The 19,467-nt window shown below is 35.6% G+C and overlaps 1 protein-coding gene across 4 annotated transcripts in view; it reads left to right on the top strand.

Annotated features, from left to right (window-relative positions):
* The window catches only part of RASSF8 (Ras association domain family member 8), a 113,748-nt gene that overhangs the window by 59,685 nt on the left and 34,596 nt on the right, over positions 1-19,467 (top strand). Inside the window, exon 3 of one of the 4 annotated variants that reach the window (XM_045811783.2) lies at positions 3,027-3,094. The exons of the other annotated variants lie outside the window; for them this stretch is intronic. The gene's annotated coding sequence lies outside the window, so the exon portion shown is untranslated. The remainder of the gene's footprint in view (positions 1-3,026; positions 3,095-19,467) is intronic. 4 annotated transcript variants of the gene reach the window in all.

Below are 19,467 nucleotides of genomic sequence, written 5' to 3' on the forward strand. Positions count from 1 at the left end.
ACAGATATGTGATTTACAGATATTGTTTCCTATTCAGTAGGTTGCCTTTTAATTTTGATAGTTTGCTTTGCTTTGCAGAAGCTTTTTAGTTTGAACTAGTCCACTTGTTTATTTTTGCTGTTTTTACCTTTGTTTTTGGAGTCAGATCCAAAAAATCATCTGTAAGACCATTGTCAAGGAGCTTACAGCCTATGTTATCTTGTAGAAGTTTTATGGTTTCAGGTCATCCATTCAAGTTTTTAATCCATTTTGAGTTATTTTTATGAAGGGTGTAAGGGTACCCTTTTGCATGTGGCTGTCCAGTTTTCCCAACACCATTTATTGAAGAGTCTGTCCTTTCCCCCATTGTAGAGTGTTGGCTCCTTTGATATAAATTAATTGACCATATATGCATGGGTTTATTTCTGGACTCTCCATTCTGTTCCATTGATCTATGAATCTGTTTTTATGCCAGTACTATACTGTTCTGATTACTATGGCTTTGTAATATAGTTTGAAATCAGGGAGCGTGATGTCTCCAGCTTTGTTCTTTCTCAAGATTGCTTTGGCTTTTGGGGGTCTTTTTTGGTTTCATACAAATTTTAGGATTATTCTATTTCTGTGAAAAATGCCTTTGGTGTTTTGATAGGGATTTCATTGAATCAGTAGATCACTTTGGGTGGTATTTTAACAATATTTTAACAATACTCTTCCAATCCATGAACATGGAATATCCATGTATTTGCGTCTTTAATTTCTTTCATCAGTGTCTCACAGTTTTCAGTATACAGATATTTTACCTCCTTGGTTAAATTTATTCCTAGGTATTCTTCTTGACTCAGTTGTAGATGGGTTTGTTTTCTTAATTTCTCTTTCTGATAATTCATTATAGGAGGGATCTTTTTATTGATGTTGTTATTATCTCTACATACGGACATATGAAAAAGAGCTTTATAACTTTTAATTTCTGTACAATTTTTATATTGAATGAGAAAGTTGCTTTTAGGTAGTTACAAAGATAAAATATAAAAATCAACAACTTTTTTCAGAATTTAAGTTGCTTATAAAGTTGTTTCCTGGCAGTTGTCTATGTCAGCCCAATTAAAAGTTGTGAAAATATTTTCTTCTTCCCCTTTTTCTTCATGCTATCTGATTTATTTTGTCTTATTACATAAATGTTCATTTGTATTTTTTACTTACATTAACAAGACAGGATAGATAATGAAATGAAGTTCATTCATTAGTTGACAACTTTCCTTTTTCTTTTCGTTTCTAGTGACTTGTAAAATTGGCTTGATTCTTTATTTCTCTGCTATGCACAAACCAGACAACTTTTTCTTTTTTTACAAAAGCTTTGGCTTCACGTTTTTAGTATTTTCAACTGGAATTCTTCCCCCTGTAGATGAATAATAGTAAATGAGGAAACATTCTTATTTTCCTCTGGTTTTTCATATGGGAGTGAGAATCCCTATAGGATTAGGTAAGTAAAATATTTTTAACAGAAAAGCTTTTTTCTGATTTTTTTTTTTGTCTGTTATTTTATCAGTATTGTTAGTTGTTAGTAAGCATATTTATTCTGAGCTACACAAAGAAGAATTGGAAAACAGTGCTTTCTATTGCTGGAAAAATCTGGGTCCAATCAGGACAGAGGAACCACATGATCATTTGAACAGAGAAAGTTTAATAGAAGGACTATAAATATGATAGGGTATAGGAAGTGAGAGATTGATAAGAGGTAAAGAGAACTCTGTAGAATACAGGAATAGCAGGTATAATATGATCTTAATAGCCACTACCCTACAGCCGAGGGGCCCCCAAGAATGGGCCCCTTGGGACTGAGTTTCAGAGTTTGTTGCAGAGGACCTGCTGTGGCTCACTGCAGAAAGGTCAGTGTGGTGCCTTGTTGATGGAACCTACCCAAAATAAACCCACCCCCTGGGAACTTGCTGAGGATGCATCTTACCAGAGGCACTCCACTGTAAAATCACCCAAAGCTGGTGCTGGGGAGGCTGCAGGGTCAGCTGACCTCTCTACAATTGCAGGAGCTGAGCACTGGGGGAGCCAGGAGGGAACAAAATCCTTTCCTCCTGCCCTCTATGGTGTGTCTCTCCAGTGCCCTCTCTTGACGACCCTTCATATGCTAGAGTTGTCAAAGAAAACCATTTAAGGACCCAGATCCATTTTCAGAGCAGGCCAAAAGGGTGAATTTGGAGCTGAGAAGCAATAGTTAATAACCAACATAACCTGCAAGATCATTCATGACAAAAAACATTTTTCCCTTCCCATGGACTAGGACAGTCTGTGAGATAGCCTGAGCTTAAAAAGACTAGACTAAAAACAAGGAAAGAGGGCTCCTGGCTGTCTCTGTTGGAGGGATATGAGACTTTGGAGCTCAGAATCATGAGTTCAAGCCCCACACTGGGTGTAGAGGTTACTAAAAAAAAATTAAACATACGACTTAAAAAAAAAAAAAAACAAGAAAAGTTTATAAACCAACTATGGATCCCAGCATTAGTAGCCAAACAAAGAACATGATTTTAATATCTTAGATTTCTGGAAACTAAACACTTAAAATTATTAAAACTTGAAATCACTGACCAGAAATTATGTAGGTCCTGAGGAGAACTAGCAGAAAGTATCTGGAGGTAAACCTGTGTTGTGCTGGTTGTACCCCATGCCACTTCCAGGGGAAAAGGGATGTTGAATGCATACTAGGTTAAATCAAGGATATTGATCTCCCTATCAGAAGAGCCTTTCACTGCATTTGGAAAGTTTGATCTAGCCCCAGACCTGTTGACTCATGTTAGCCCCTTTGTAGTCAGTTACTTAGAATAACCTGTTCGTGTGTGGCTTCAGTAGGTACATCTAAATTTTCTCAATAAGTCTTCTCTCAAGAGTTGAACTCAATTCTGGTGAACCTGAAGCTCTCTTGTATCATGGCAAAGTGAGACTTCTGTCTTCTACCTGGTTTAGTTTGGCCATAGTGGTGAAGTAGTGTGCTGTCTTTGAATCATGTAAACATTTATAGGTGGTCTTTTGGGTCCTAGGTGGCATGGGGATGGACTGCACAAAGGGGACTGGAGAGCTGGACTATGGTGGTCATAATTGTCCATTGGTGAGTATCTCCAGTTTGACCAACATATCTGCTTGACAAAATTGGTTACAGATTACAATGTACCAGCTTTATTCTTCTAAAATAATCTTAATAATATTAAAAAAATGCCACACGGGGTAAGCTTGCTTTTTAAAAATAAGATATAACTATCTCAAGTTCAGTGAATAACAATTATGAGTGAGTTTAAGAACGCTAAACTGATACTTTTAAAAGAAAGTATGGCCATTAAAAACAAGACTTTTTGGTGTATAATAAACTGATACAGAAGAAATTTCTAAAAGAATTATAAATATAGTTTCAGAAGTTGCAAATTATGAGTAAGTATATATTTCCCAAATTGCCTACCCTAATGGGTACAGCACCCATCTACATGTAAAGTATGAAATTATATATTAAAGAAAAATATAGTCTCATTACTTTGTACTCATAACTCTTACTAATAGCTTTGGTGCAGCAAAATCCGAACTTCTACCTCCTAGAGCAGACTAAATAATATAAATGTTCTTCATGCATAGGCTTATGTAGAAGAAAGTGTGATGTGTGTGTATGTGTGTGTGTGTGTTACTAAATTGAGTTTAAAAGATACTTTGAATTGTAAAAACATTCTTGAATGTAGGAGAAGATTTATCATTTTGCAGAAGGGCAATGAGTTATTGTTCTTTTAAAGGAGTATTTGGATGAGGTAAAAATATAATAACACAGTTTTAATTTTGATGTTTTAGATAATTCTCTTATAAGGGGGAATTTAATTTTCTTGATATCCATTGTTTGATCCTGTTTTTTAAATTGTGTCTCTGGAAGTACCTTAGGGCCGAAGCTTAAAATTTTCAGCTTTATGGCATTTGGCTATGATGTAACAGGAAAAAAATGAACATAAGAATCTCATTTGTCACTTTACATAAGAGTGATTACCTTATATGGCAAAATAAATAAGGATTTTAAATCTTTATACTGGATTATCTGAGAGGACCCTAATGCAATCCTATTTATCCTTATAAGAGAAAGGCAGAGGGAGTTTTTGAGACAGAAGATGATGAGGAAATGGGACCATGGAGGCAGAGATTGGAGTGATGTGGTCACAAACCAAGGAATGCCTGGAGCCACCAAAAGGTTGAAGAAGCAAAGAAAGGATTCTGTATTTGAGCCATTGATGAATGCATGGCCCTATTGATACTTTGATTATGCCCAAAATCAAAACTGATTTTTGGATTTCTGGCCCCCGAACTATGAGAGAATAATTTTTGTTGTTTTGTACCAAGCAGTTTGTGGTTATAGCAGTTCTAGGAAACTAATTCACTTAGTGCATAGATTGATCGAATCTTTGTTTCCCCCTAAAATTCATTATGTTAAAATAATTACTAACTCAAATGTGATGGCATTTGGAGGTGGGAACTTTGGGAGGTAATTAGGTTTGGATAAAGTCATGAGGGTAGAGCCCATATGATAGGATTAGTGTCCTCATAAGCAGAGACCAGGTGGCTCTCTACAAACCAGGAAATGGGCAGTCTCCATGCCCAGTGCAGAGCCCAAGGGGGCTACATCTCATGACCCTAAGATCGTGACCTGCGCCAAAATCAAGAGTAAGATGCTTACCCAACTGAGCCACCCAGGCACCTCAAAGGATACTGTGTCTTATGAGTAGAGCATGCTACCAGCATTTCTCATCCCCTCTAACTTTAAGTTATAGAAGCTATATTCCTGGTGAGTACAGCCAACAAGTCGAAGGCTCCCAACCTCCACCCACCCCATACTGATAGAATGGAGACTCTACTCCAGATGTAGCAGACCTAGAATACCGGGGCCCCAATTGTCCTCACTCTACCTTGCTTAAAAAGCAGAAGTTTCACACACACAGGCAAGCCAAGAAGACCAGAGGCTGCTGCCCCCACCCAGCCTCTAGAGCATGGCTCTAAGATTCTGCCTGGGGAAGACGTAATCCATAAGAACAGAGAGTACCAAAGCTCTCCCTAGAGGAACTGATTTTACTTGAAATGGAGTTCAGGGAAACTCAAGTCTAAGGATGTTCTCAAAAACAATGGAGATCTTGAGAATAAGCAAATAAGAGCAGGCTGATGGATTCTCTTAATTAAGAGGAAAAAGCTAACCCATAGGCCAGCTAGTTTTCAGAACTAAGAAGAGGTCAGAACAAACCTCAAAGACTAGCCAAAAAACTACCAATGCTCATATTTAACTGGATCAGACTGTGAAACAACTTATGCCCCAAAGCTCTGTTCAAAACAGTAAAGTAGTCAGCTAGCAATTATTTGAGCCAAAGATCTGGGCTGACATCTTGCCAGAGGTAAGAAAAAGAGACAAGAGTTTTGCTAACATGACATTGGCATTCCCTGGTGATTTTACTTAATGTCCTCCAGGTTCATCCATGTTGTAGCATGGCAGGATTTTCTTTCTTTTTTATGGCAGAATAATAGTTGCATGTATATACTACATTTTCTTTAAGCATTCATCCATTCCTGGACATTTAAGTTATTTCCAAGTCTTGGCTAATTGTGAGTAATGCTACAATGGACATGGAAGTACAAATGTCTCTTTGGGATCCTGATTTTGGTTATTTTGGGTAAATATCTAAAAATGGAATTGTTGAATCATATGGTAGTTCTATTTTTAATTTTTGAAGGGGCTTCCGTACTGTTTTTATTTACATTAGTGAACCCACCAACATGCACAAAGGTTCCAGTTTCTCCACATCTCACCAACACTTATTTCCTGTTGTTTGTTTTATGTAATGGCCATCCTAACAGGTGTGAGGTGATACCTCATTATAGTTTTGATATGTGTTTCCATGATGACTAGTTCTGTTGAGCATTATTCATAAATCTGTTGGCCATTTGTATGTCCTCTTTAGAAAAATGCCTATTCAGGTCTTTTGCCCTTTTCTTTTCTTTTCTTTTCTTTTCTTTTCTTTTCTTTTTCTTTTTCTTTTTCTTTTGAGAGAGTGTGCACAAGCTGGAAGAGGAGCATAGGGAGAGAATCTCAAGCAGACTCCATGCTGAGCACAGAACTGGACATGGGGCTCAATCTCATGACGCTGAGATCATGACCTGAGCCAAAAATCAAGAGTCAGACACTTCCACCCAGGCACCCCTCTTTTGCCCATTTTTAAATTGGGTTGTTTTGTTTTTTTGCTTTTTCTGGCTTTTTTTTTCTGAGATCTAAGATCTCTATATATTTTGGATATTAAACCCTTATCAAATATATGGTTTGCAGATATTTTCTCCCATTCTGTAGGTTGCCTTTCACCCTGTTGATGTTTTCCTTTATTGTGCAGATTTTTAGTTTGATGTACTTCTATGTGTCTGTTTTTGCTTTTGTTGCCTGTAATTTTGATGTCATATCCAAGAAATTATTGCCATGCCTAATGTCAGACTTCTTCCTTAGGTTATCTTCTAGGAGTTGTAACAGTTTCAGGTCTTACATTTATATCTTTAATTCATTTTAAGTTGATTATTGTGTATGGTATGGGATGAGGGTCCAATTTCATTTGTTTTCTTGTAGACATATTGCAGTATATTTTGAAATCACAAAGTGTGATGACTTTGGCTTTGTACTTCTTTCTTAAGATTTTTTTTTTTTTTTTTTTTTTTTTTTTTTTGCTATCTGTGGTCATTTGTGGTTCCATTTGAATTTTAGGATTGTTTTCTCTGTTTCCGTAAAAACTGTCATTGGTATGTGGATAGGGAATGCATTGAATTTGTAGATCACTTTTGATAGTTTTGGTTATTTTAGCAATACTGAGCCTACCAGTACATGAATATGGGGTGTCTTTCCATTTGTTTGTATATGCTTTAATTTCTTTCATCGGTGTTTGGTTGTTTTCAGTGTGTAAGTCTTTCACCTTGTTTCGTTTATTCCTAAGTATTTTATTATTTTTGATGCTTACTGTAAATGGGATTATTTTCTTAATTTCTTTTTCAGATAGTTTGTGAGTATATAGAGACACACTGATTTTTATATGTTGGCTTTGTGTCCTGAAATTTTATGAATTCATTTGTTAGTTCTAACAATTCTTATGTGTATATATGTATATATATATTCTTATGTGTATATATGTATATATGTGTATATATGTATATATATATGTATATATATGTGGATTCTTTAGGGTTTTCTACGTATAAGATCATGTCATCTGCAAACAGATAATTTTACTTCCCCCTTCCCAATTTGGATGCCTCTTTTTTTTTTTTTCTTTTTCTTGCCTAATTGGTCTAGCCCTAGCTAGACCATTTCAAGAGTATGTTGAATAGAAGTAGCAAGAGTAAGAATCCTTGCCTTGTTCCTGATTTTAGAGGAAAAGCTTTCAACCTTTTCCTGTTGGGGATGATGTTAGATGTGGCTTTTCATATATGGCCTTTATAAGCTGAGGTAATTTCCTTAGATTCCTATGGTGAGAGTTTTTATATGAAATAATGTTTAATTTTGACAAATGCTTTTTTATATCTATTGAGATGATCACATGGTTTTTATCCTTCATTCTGTTAATGTGTGGGATGTCATATTAATTGATTTTTGTATTATGAACCGTCTTTGCATCCCAGGGATAAATCCCACTTGGTCATGGTGTATGATCCTTTTTAATGTGCTTTTGTATTTGTTTTGCTAGCATGTTGTTGAGGATACTTGCATCTGTGTTCATTAAGGGATATTGGACATAATTTTATTTTCTTGTACTGACTGTGTCTCACTTTGGTATGATGGTAATGCTGTGCTCATAAAATGAGTTTGAATGTATTCCCTCCTCTTCTGTTTTTTTCAAGAGTTTGGGAAGGATTGGCACTAATTCTTCTTTAAGTATTCGGTAGAATTACACCAATCAAACCATCTGGTCCTTGGGTTTTCTTTGTTGGGAGATTTTTGATTACTGATTTAATCTCCTTACTCAAGATTGGTCTGTTTGGATTTTCTGTTTCTTCATGATTCAATCCTGGTAGGTTGTATGTTTCTAGGAATTTATCTGTTTCTTCTAAATTGTACAATTTGTTAGTCTGTAATTGTTTATAGTAGTCTTTCATCCTTTGTATTTCTTTGATATCAGTTGTAATGTCTCCTCTTTAATATCTATTATCTATTAAATATTTATTTGAGTCTAAACTCTTTTTTGCTTAGTCTAGCAAAAAAATTGTCAGTTTTGTTAATCTTTAAAAATTTTTTATTTTTTTTTCAATTTTTCTGTTCTCTATTTCTTTTATTTCTGCTTTAATGTTTATTATTCCCTTCTTTCTACTAATTTTGTACCTAGGTTGTTCAGCTAGTTTCTTGAAGTACAAAGTTAGGTAGTTTATTTGAGATCTTTTTTTTAAATGTAGGCATTCATTGCTGTAAACAACCCTCTTCATACTGCTTTTGCTGTATCCATAAATTTTGATATACTGTGTTTTCATTTGTCTCAACATATTGATATTTTCTCACTTCTTTTTTGCTTTTTTTTTTAAAAGATTTTATTTATTTATTTGACAGAGATAGAGACAGCCAGCGAGAGAGGGAACACAAGCAGGGGGAGTGGGAGAGGAAGAAGCAGGCTCATAGCAGAGGAGCCTGATGTGGGGCTTGATCCCATAACGCCGGGATCACGCCCTGAGCCAAAGGCAGACGCTTAACCGCTGTGCCAGCCAGGTGCCCCTCTTTTTTGCTTTTTGACCCACTGGTTGTTCAAGAGTAATCTATTTAATTTCCATAAATTTGTGGATTTTTCAATTTTCCTTCTGCTATTGATATGTAGTTTCATTCCGCTGTGGTTAGAAAAGATACTTACTATGATTTCAATCTTAAATTTGCTAACTTTTTTGTGATTTAACATTTGAGCTATCCCGAAGAATGTTTCATGTGCACTTGAGAAAACATTTTTCTACTGCTATTGTGTAGAATGTTCTGAATATGTCTTTTAGGTCTTTCTGGTCTATAGTATTGTTCAAGTCCTGTTTCTTTATTGATCTACTCTGGATGATCCATCCATTGTTGGAAGTGGGGTATTGAGGTTTGCTATTATTATTGTATTGCTATTTCTCCCTTCATTTTTGTCAATGTTTGCTTCATAGATTTAGATGCTATGATTTTGAGCACATATATAATTATTATGTCTTAGTGATCTTGACTCTAAAAACATTCACAAATGTTTGGACATTTATTTGATTAAAGTTAAGAGTGTTTTTATGATTCACTGCTTAATCCACTTTTACAATTAACCAGCCAGTTGCTATTCTATCTGTAGTGGATAAGAGACTTCTGCTTCGTGTTTCTGGCCTTGGAGCTAAGAACTCCCCTTTTTTTTTTTTTAATTTATTTATTGTCAGAGAGAGAGAGACCACACAAGCAGGGAGAGCAGGAGGCAGAGGGAGAAGCAGGCTCCCCGCTACACAGGGAGCCCAACGCAGGGCTCTATCCCAGGACCCTGGGATCAAGACCTGAGCCAAAGGCAGATGCTTAACCAACTGAGCCACCCAGGCATCCCAAGCTAAGAACTTCTTGAAGATTAGATTGAAAGTCATTAAGTCATTAATAAAATTAAACATTTATTAAGTATCTATTGTGTGTTACTGCCTATCAGCACGTAGCTAGTAATTGATACCATAGGAATGACTTTGGTCACTTAGGGAAGAGGTGAAAAGAAGTGGTGTAGAGGACAGAGCCAGAAAATCGGTAGTTAATGTTAACATGAAAAAGAATAGCCCACAGAGATGACTATTAGAGAGTGACCAAATGGATGGGAGAAGCCATGGAGAATAGGATGTAAATCAGGATAGGAGAGTGTTTGCAAAGGAATGGTCAGCAGTGCCAGTGCTGTAGAGACATCAAAGAAGGTACTAAGAAAGAGTAAACTGAGTATAAAGATATGGCCCTCCAAGCATGAGCTTCTTGGTGAACTTGTTGGAAGTATTTCATTGGTAAAGGGAGGACATACGATAGTGGAGTTTGTGAGGTGAATGGAAATGAATTATAAGAATTTGAAGCCATGTGTAAATTTTTTTACTATTTTAAAAAATATGTTTCACTCAGAATTTTATTCTCTTTCCCCATATTCTGTGGGACTATAGGTGATTTTATTTTCCTAGGGCCTTTGCCCATTTACTGAATATTCTATAATGAACATATTTTACCTTTGTAGTTGGAAAAGAAAGTTGTTATGTATCCAAAAAAATATAATGATGTGCAGTAGCCTTATTTGCTATATGTTGAAATACAAAATGTTTTTTAAACAAGTATTTTACAGACTGCTAAGGACTTTTACTGGCCTACTAAATACCCTTTTCTTTGGGATTTTCTTTGGTGCTACATGGAATAAGAAAGACTGTGTTTTAGAAGGTTCTAAATCCCTAGGTAAATAAAGGTCTGTGCTGAACTGTCTCTTGGCTGCTGTAATCCACATACGTGAAATTATAAAAGCCTCCTCTAACCCTTGAATTTTACTTCTACCTGTAGCTTACAGTAGTAGAGTGGCAGTAAATGTGGAGACAGTTGGGCCCTACCTTACCTAATGCAATTGAAATGGAAGAGATTGAAACTTTTGGTTGTCTGCTCCTTCTTGTATTATATGAGAGGTGGGATGAGTGGGGAAGCGTGTTTTACTGACCACGTATTTTATGCAAGATACTATGATGAACTAAGAGTCTCTCTCTAATTTGATTGTAAATATATATGTTGAATCCTGAAGGAGCCCCGGCTAAGTTACTTTTTCCTTAAAGCCATATTTGGTAGACAAAACTTAAGTTTGACACGTAAGACTCATTTAAAAAGCAGTATAAATCTTCACTGCATTCTTTAGTTGAAAAATGTCCAGGAATGGTTATATTTATAAAAATTCGTGAAACTGAAATTTCATCCAATTTTCTCCATTATCTCTTACTAGCATGATCCCTGTTCACAAATCTCTCTTCTCCCAGAAAACTTTGTCCCCTTCACTCCTCCCTCACTGCTTCAGTCAACTGTTTCGGAGATCATTTTAGCCTCTCAGGCTATTTCAGTTTTCCTGTTCCTCCATTACCTGTATTCAGCACTAAGGGTAAAGATGGTGGGGGGTTCCATGCTCAGATAGGTTTTGGGTGGGGAGATAATATTGCAAATACAGGCATTGTTTGTTTTTTGTAATTTTTTGTATCCTTATTACAAATACACAGTAAGTGACAATTCCCTCACAAACACTGTTTTTCATCTCTCTGGGGAAGGGTGACCTCTGGTGGCTAAAACAAAAAGCTCCAAATTCAAGAGACCTAAAGCTTTAATTATTTCATCTCTGCTCAAATTGTGTGCATATGTTCATGTTTGGTCACTTTTTGTAATGTTCCATGTACTCATTCCAAGTAAATGGGTATCTTTTGCCACTATGTTTAAATCCTGCATCTTTTGTTATTCCCATGAGCTGTGCCCTCTGGATTCATAATTGGCCTTAATTTGAGATCTAAAATATTTTCTTAATAAAATATGTTAGTTGCAATTATTAATAATGTAACTATATTTATATGACAATTATAATTGTATAGTTGTTATTAATAAAGTGATTGTTTATTAATAATTATAGTTACCTAGTATAATATATAACATAGTTATAACTTAATTGACATTAATATATTAATTCAATTATACTTTCTTAACAAGACTGTCTCCTTGGTAGTCTTATATTATTAAAACTTAAAACTTTTCTGTTAGTTTAAATTGATATTATCATTATTAGTGATCGTTATAATTGGAAAAATAGTTTTACCTACTGGTTAAAGAAGCTGTCAGTCTCAAACTGCGTTGTCTGATTTTTACTCCGGACTATACTATTTATCTTTGAATCAACCCTCTAACTAATATTTAATTGGGTTGCTTCCTCAGAGATATGTGTCCTTACCTTGTTTAGTCTGTCACTAAATGGCAGCCAAATTGTCAATTTTGTTCTCATAACAGTCGTCACTGGTTTGGTCATTTGTGTCTCACTTTGTTTAAAAAGGATTTAGGACAACTTACAAAGAGGCATACTATAAAAATGGTCAAAATAAATTTTAAAATAAAAATGAACCAAAGAGATAAAGTATCTTCGCTCAGTTCATACTATAGAATGTCTAAATTTTCTCAAAATTGATTATAGTACCTTTGTTTTCTAACATATACTTGATAAATGTTATACTGATTAATATGGTTAGACTTAAGAGTGAAATAATTCTTAGTAATTTTTCCCCATGATCTAAAGAATGTTTTATTGAGGAGAAAAGAAAAAATTATTTCTGTAGCAATTTAAAAACCTACATTCTCATGCTTTATAATCTTGAGTTAGGAGAGTATAAGAAGCAGAAATGGATCCATTGCACAGAATTGTACTTGTTTTCAAAGAACTTTCTGTGAGGTTCAGTGGGATGACTTTTTAAAAACACTTAACTAGGTAAGATGGATTCTCTTCTTTTGTAATCCAGTATTGAATTTTTGTCTGTCATACACAGAATTATTTTGACAGCCTGTGATGTTCTGCAGAACTATTACTAATGCCATAGGCATTTTTGCTGAGTTGTTTATTATGAAACAAAGATTCCTGTTTTACTTTAAATGTGGTAGAAAAGTATATTATTCTAATAAATGATATTTAACTTATTTTGTAAACCAAGTAGCTGTCTTCGAACTTCTCTTTTTTCCCAAATTAGATTTTAATTAATAAGCAGCCCCAGATTAACATCTGAAGCAGAGGATTCAACAAGCATTTTTTCACACATACCATACAGACAAGTACTAAGTTTTCATGGTTAATTGTATATCACAAAATATATCCAAACTATGGCACAAAGGCCAGACGATGCTTAATTATTACATATCTTGGACCATTAACCGCTCTTCTGTTGATAATCTAAGACATCTTAATTTCATAAATATGTACTACTTCGGTATATTATTTCCTGTAGGAACATAGTATTTCAGTGTTCTGTAGTAATAAAACAAATAGATATTCTATCATTAGTTATAGAAAGAATGTACTAATTACTCAATAATCATAAATATGTTTTTGCAAAATATCAGTACCATGGAAATGATCGTGTAAAATACAGATATTCTCATAATAATAAGGGTTTTGAACTACTGGCAGTAAAAAGGTCAAATAGTTGAGATATTTTTAAATAGAGGACTGGAAAATGAGTGTCTGCTTCTGAAGGTGGCTTGTTAAGTGGAGTCTGAGTGATCAGAGTGGGGGTGGGAGAGCTTGAGAGAAAAGGATTTAACAGAGATTTCAATATCAACTATACATGTAAAACCGCAGTTATTCCCATCGTTATTGAAAATATTTCTTGTTCAGAGAAATTCAAGAAGTCTGGAAAGATGCTTCCGTGGTTTGATATGACCTCTATGTTTTATTTATAAATGCATTCCAAATAAATTTACCAAAATATCTTGTTTCCCATCATCACATACTAGTTTAATGAAATATATGTTTCTGTGTGTTTAATTTAAATTTATGTGCATGATATAAGATAGCAGCCTGCAGCATAAGAAGGAAACTTCTCATATCCCAGCAGAGCTAGTAACTAACGTATGGTATTGGGAAGTTTGGAAGTTTTATGTCTGGAAAACTTCTGGTTTTAAGAATTTTTCCATTGAGCGTGCTTCACTTGAAAAGATCCTTCCTTTTAAGGTAGTCTGTAGTGTTTATTGGCCCAGCTCATCCATTTTTGTGATGATTTATTCATTTATTTTCACATGTAAAACGTTTAAATGTCTTTTTGGAAAATGTGTGCAAATATGTATGTTGTTGCTTCATTTTTCCTAAAAGGAAGTAGGAAAAATTGGAGTCATTAATATAAAAACAATTCTATGTATGCTGTTAGATTCACAGTAGGTTTCTCCCAATCATCTAGGTAAGGAACTTTGGAATGTTTATTCAAAACAAACTTGTAGCACTGTTTCATGTAGAGAAGTATATCCCAAAGTTGAGTTCTAGGTCTCATGGGAAACTTTCCTGGCTTAGTCAAACGTTCCCTTGGGACACGTGAATTTTTAGAAGGGAGAACAATAACAAAAAAGGATTTGGAAATTGCAATGCTAGTGTGCAGCAAAGAATTTTGAAGAAACTATTTCCTGGCAATTTTTGTACCTTATTTACCTGTTCTTTATAACCTAAGATATTTTTAATCCCTAAAACCTCCAAATCTATTGAAAGTCAAAGGCATTAGGTAGATTTCATTAACATATGAAATGTCCAGTTTTCTTTACCATTTTATAATTATTTAAAATAGGGTTAGTAATGAGAATATCAGCTGAGAAATTCTGTTGATGTTTGAAATGCCTGGGGTGCCAACATAATTAAACAGCATATGTACTCGCTTTGGCCCTGTTCCAAAACCAGTGATTACGTGTCTGACAATAATCCCATGTGTCTACAAAAGCTGTTAGAGTAAACATCTGGGATCTTTTACTACCTAACCTAAAATATTACATAATCAGTTAAACGAGCTTCTTACCCACAGATGTACTACAGAGAGCAATTTATGTGTGTGATTTATTTTAAAGCACACGCGGGTTAGGAACTAAACACATATATCAGATACTTCAGCCATCCTTGAAATGTGACTTTTCCTCTAAGGCAAAAAGTAAGGACAGTGTTGTGCTCACTTCGGTAGCACATACACTAAAAAAAAAAGTAAGGACGGCGTAAATGTTGCTGAAGATTTCAGTTTGACCCCACATACTCTATAGTAAGACTTAAGATCAGTCGGAGATCAAATTCTTACAAAATTGTGTGGCTCAGCTCTCAAGCCATTATAGAATTTGAGCTCCTCTGATCAAAAGAATTTGATATCTGCTCATGTAAATATTGAAGCTCTAAGTAAAACTTGTGATCTTTTAGGTCAGAACAAAAATACCAAATTGTCTGTAGCATTTTTTTGCTTTTACAATAGAAAATGACAGGAATAGTGAACTTTTCCATATCTTTTTAAATTTTTCCACTATATTCCTCCTTCATGCTTGGTACTGTCTCACTCTTTCATTCCAAAGCACATAAAAATTTTTGAGTAAAATGATTTATCTGTAAAAATGACATTAATATAATTATCCAAGATATCTGTTTTAAAGGGGAAATTAATAACATGAAAGGCTATGTATTGATTTTTTTTAATGAGAGACATAAGATGAAACTGAAGAAAATAATCTTCGTAGAAAGAAATTAAAGGACCATGTATTTTTTTTTTTAAGTGTATTTCTTTGTGGATGTGAAAACTGTTTCTTTGTATTTAGTATGCAAACCTGCCTGGTCCCTGTGGGGTTTCCCGCCCTCTGGGTAAAGATTAAGAGCAAGGACTGGAGTGAGACTCCGTTCAAATCCCGGCTCCATGTCGGACTAGCTGTATTGTATCTAGTTAATTAGCCTTTCAAAGCATCTACATCCTCATTTGTAAAATGGAGATGATGATAACACTTTCTCAGTGGGTTGAGTTAGTGTTTGTGCCTGGCATAGAGGAAGCTCTTGGCATCTGCTGGTGTGCCCTTCCCACCACCATCTCATCAAGCAGAGACCAGCTGATACCCAGGGGAAAGGCCTGGTCAGATGCGCAGGAAGGAGGGGGATGTTCTAAGCAGAGAAACCACTACCCAGTGAGGCAGAGAGACATGGCTCCCTCTCAAGGGCAAGTGTAGTTGGGGAGGGGCTGGAGTGAGGTGGACAATGGTAGGAACTTTATCCTAAAGTCAGTGAGGAACATCCATGGATTTAAGCAGGAGAGGCCCAGATATATACTACTACTGAGTGGATAAATGAATGGGGAAATGAACTAAGTTGCTTTGGGATGGATTTGAGCTGAGGAGAAGCTAAAATTGAAGAGGTTGTTAGGATATCTGCTGTTTTGAGCCCTTATGGTTAGAAGAATGAGGTTATGGATGATTATGAATTTCTTCAAAAAGAAGTTTTAAGTGTATGAATAAGTTCTAGCCCAGGTGGTATTATTCTTGGCCAGCTGTGAAGATAGGAACTATCCGTCATTCGACCATACAACTTAATTACACAAGAGTAAAACTAACTAGACAATAATGCCCACAGAAGAAGGGTCAGTGCCTTGGTACAGCCTTACCTTTATTAACCTTACCTCTAGGAGTTAATTTTTAACAGTTGTATTGGACAGTTGGGAAAATACCCATTGAAATTTATAGGGAAATACTGGAGTAATCTTCATAAATCTCAAAAATAGGATACGGTTCATAGGAACTAATAATGTACATAGAAATTAAAACCAAAGTATTGCAATAAAAAGAAAATATCCAGAAAGGTAAAAGCAATCAGCAGCAAACCAATTGGAAGAACACTGCAGCTAGTGAATCTGCGATACGGTACTTTTTTGTTGAATGAGCTTTAAAACGATTATGAAATGGGGCTCCTGGGTGGCTCAGTCGTTAAGCATCTGCCTTCGGCTCAGGGCGTGATCCCGGCATTCTGGGATCAAGCCCCACATCAGGCTCCTCCGCTATGAGCCTGCTTCTTCCTCTCCCACTCCCCCTGCTTGTGTCTCCTCTCTCGCTAGCTGTCTCTCTGTCAAATAAATAAAATAAAATCTTTAAAAAAAAAAAGAATTATTAGCACAGATTTTAATAGATGATGTGGAAAAGATATAATAAATAATTTGGACCTTATCCCACCCTTGTTTGGTTTTCTCCCTCTTCGTCCCTGCATTTTAGTAAGGAAGTGGGAAGCAGGAAGTTTCACAGTGTTCCCTAACTTGAAATATGGACAGTAAATCCTGGAGGACAAGGAGTAAGAGTTACTCAGCCTGCCAGAAAAAAACAAAGTTTTTTTCTAAAAAGCTTATTTATAAGTTTGATCATTTCCACTTTAAAAAAGAAGAGTCTTAATTTCAGAAGTAGTTAAAGAGTGATAAAAATCCTAGATAAGGCGTGGTGGTATTCATCCTACCCCTGTGGACCCAGGGGTTTGGGGTCTTATCCCCCTGCCCAACCATTGCTGTGACTATCCCAGTTGACCACTGTATTCACGAAAGATCTGTGTCCTGCCCTTCTGGTATTGGGGCTGTAAACAAATTAAGAACCCCTGACCTAGACCATCTATAGATCTCTTCAAGGGCTTCCTACCGGTCTGTATCTTTTCAAATGCATGCAGCTGCCACTAAAGAAGTACTGTGAGACAGTAGATGGGAGAGGATCCTAAAATAAAAAGGGTTGAGCCTGGTGATACAGCATCTGTATTTTAATGAGTTACGAACATACGCTGAAGTACAGCAAACTAAACAGACCAGTTATGAGATATAGAATTCAGTGTAGCCTGGCACTGTTTTCCTCAGAGTTTGTGAAATTACCTCCTTTGAATAGGCAGCAAAGAGAAATAGGAAGGAAACAAAGACAAGAAGCCATTTCATCCTCTCAAATTAAACAATATCAGTGATAAAATACTCTTCCTCACCTCAGTGAAACACTGCCAGTTCCCCTCTTTGGTGTGCTCTTACAAAAGTGAACTCTTCACAAATAAATTTAAAATTCCATGTTATTTTATATAGTTTTTGTATTTTGTACTTTTTGGAGGTATTTTTAGAAATAAGGTAGAGATTTTACTACCAGTATCCCATTTTATTCTATCTTCTGTCAAAATTTTCATGCCGTATTTAAAAACTTTATGACCAAATTATATTTTATTAGTAATTTTCTTACTTGTTTTTATTAGACTTTTAGGACTGAAAGTTTTATTAGACATGTAACACTTTCAGTTTATTCAGATTAGCACTTGAAATAACAAACTTAACACAGTAAATTTAGGTAACTATTTTCAAAAGCAAATATATTTCATAGCATGGACAGCCTTTCTATGGCTGATGGATGGCCATGACTACTTCAGTGGGCCATTCTATATGGGGGGGGCTGTGCACACCCATTTTTGCACACACACACAAAGAGACACATCAATGGGATACAGGGAAAAGAGCTTCAGAGGAGTGGCAGTGTCCTGAAACCAAGAACTGTCCCTGAAGGTCACCACAACATGTTTGTTCCCCAAGAGTTAGAGTCTAAAGGAAAATAATGCCCCACCAGCCTGAGTGTGAAACAATTCAAAGGTTGTTTTGTTTTGTTTTTTAAAGAGAGAGGTAAGCAAATATGTATTAAACTCGATTCTGGGACTGAGCTTGAGTGCCTATGACGTGTGTGTGCTTAAGATCTCACCTCCTTTTTAGTGTATTGTCTTTCTACCTTGTACGTGCCTCCAGCATCAGTCATATCAAGTTGTGATTGTAAACCTTTGGATTTGGCACCCACGTTGTACATGGTATTTATGCTTTGGGTGAACTAGTGCCTCTGTGATAAAATAGTTTGTTCTCTTCATAATATTTTCTCTGCTGTTTTATGCTTTTTTCTTAGAGAGGTTTGTTTTAAAATGAAAGTCTCAAAGGAGGACATCCTCAGCCACTTTGGAAATAGAACTGACTAGAAGTAAAAAAAAAAAAAAAAAAAACGAAGTGAAGACCACAAAGATAAATAAGCTGAATGTGGTTTCAATAGTTTTCTGAAAGTATTTTACCTTCTCAATCACTTATGGACACCCCAGATCCTGCATACTTACTTATTTGTTTGTATACTTTGTGCTTAGAACCCCAGCTCCTGAGGCATGTTAGGAAGCCCAAAAATATAGAACTAGGTATTTGGCTTTTAAGTATATCTTCAGTGTATACCTTCATCATTGTTACCCAGGGCACATTAGAAAAAAAATTACTTGTATAACCTACTCTTTAACTCCTAAGATTAATTTGGGAAAATGATTCAAAATGCTGCATTCTTTAAAATTCTTGTTTAAAAAACCCCACCGTTTTAAAAGGGAACATTTTTAATTTGCCTCATTTCCAACCAGATATAATTAGTGCTTAGTGAAGCCTCAGTTCCCAGTGCACAAAACTAGGACATTGCTTTGTCTCTTGTTGGTTTTATTTAATTTGACTTTAGTGTCTTCACAATGAATTTATTGGCCTGATAAATTACTCCTTTGTTTTCAAAGACAAATCCTTCCTGTCACTCAGGTCTGTGTCAGTCCTTTCTACTTCGAGCTTTGTGGAACAGTCACAGATGTTTATTCCTACGTAATTGTAGGACTTTTTCTTATTTTCCCAGAAAATGTTTATATTCTTCAAGTTTGTTTTTGAGTTGCTTTTTTTTTTCTTTTTAACTATTCTAATGTGAATAGTTAAAAAGTTCACAATGTGAAGCATTAGAATCACAACTGGAAGGGATACCATGGGTGTTCCTCATGATTGGGCAGGGAGCCGATCCAAAGCTGTTGAGTTTCTATGAAACTCCTCCTCTCTTGAAATTTAATATACCTTTCAGGAGTATGCTCAGAAGGTGAATTCTTAAGGTGACTTCCCACGGCTCTCCGAAAGAATCCCCAGAAGAATTAGTTTTGCTGAGTAGAT

This window comes from Ursus americanus, chromosome 25 (assembly GCF_024610735.1).
Source record: "Ursus americanus isolate L20-20 chromosome 25, mUrsAme1.1.p, whole genome shotgun sequence".
Taxonomy (NCBI): Eukaryota; Metazoa; Chordata; class Mammalia; order Carnivora; family Ursidae; genus Ursus; species Ursus americanus.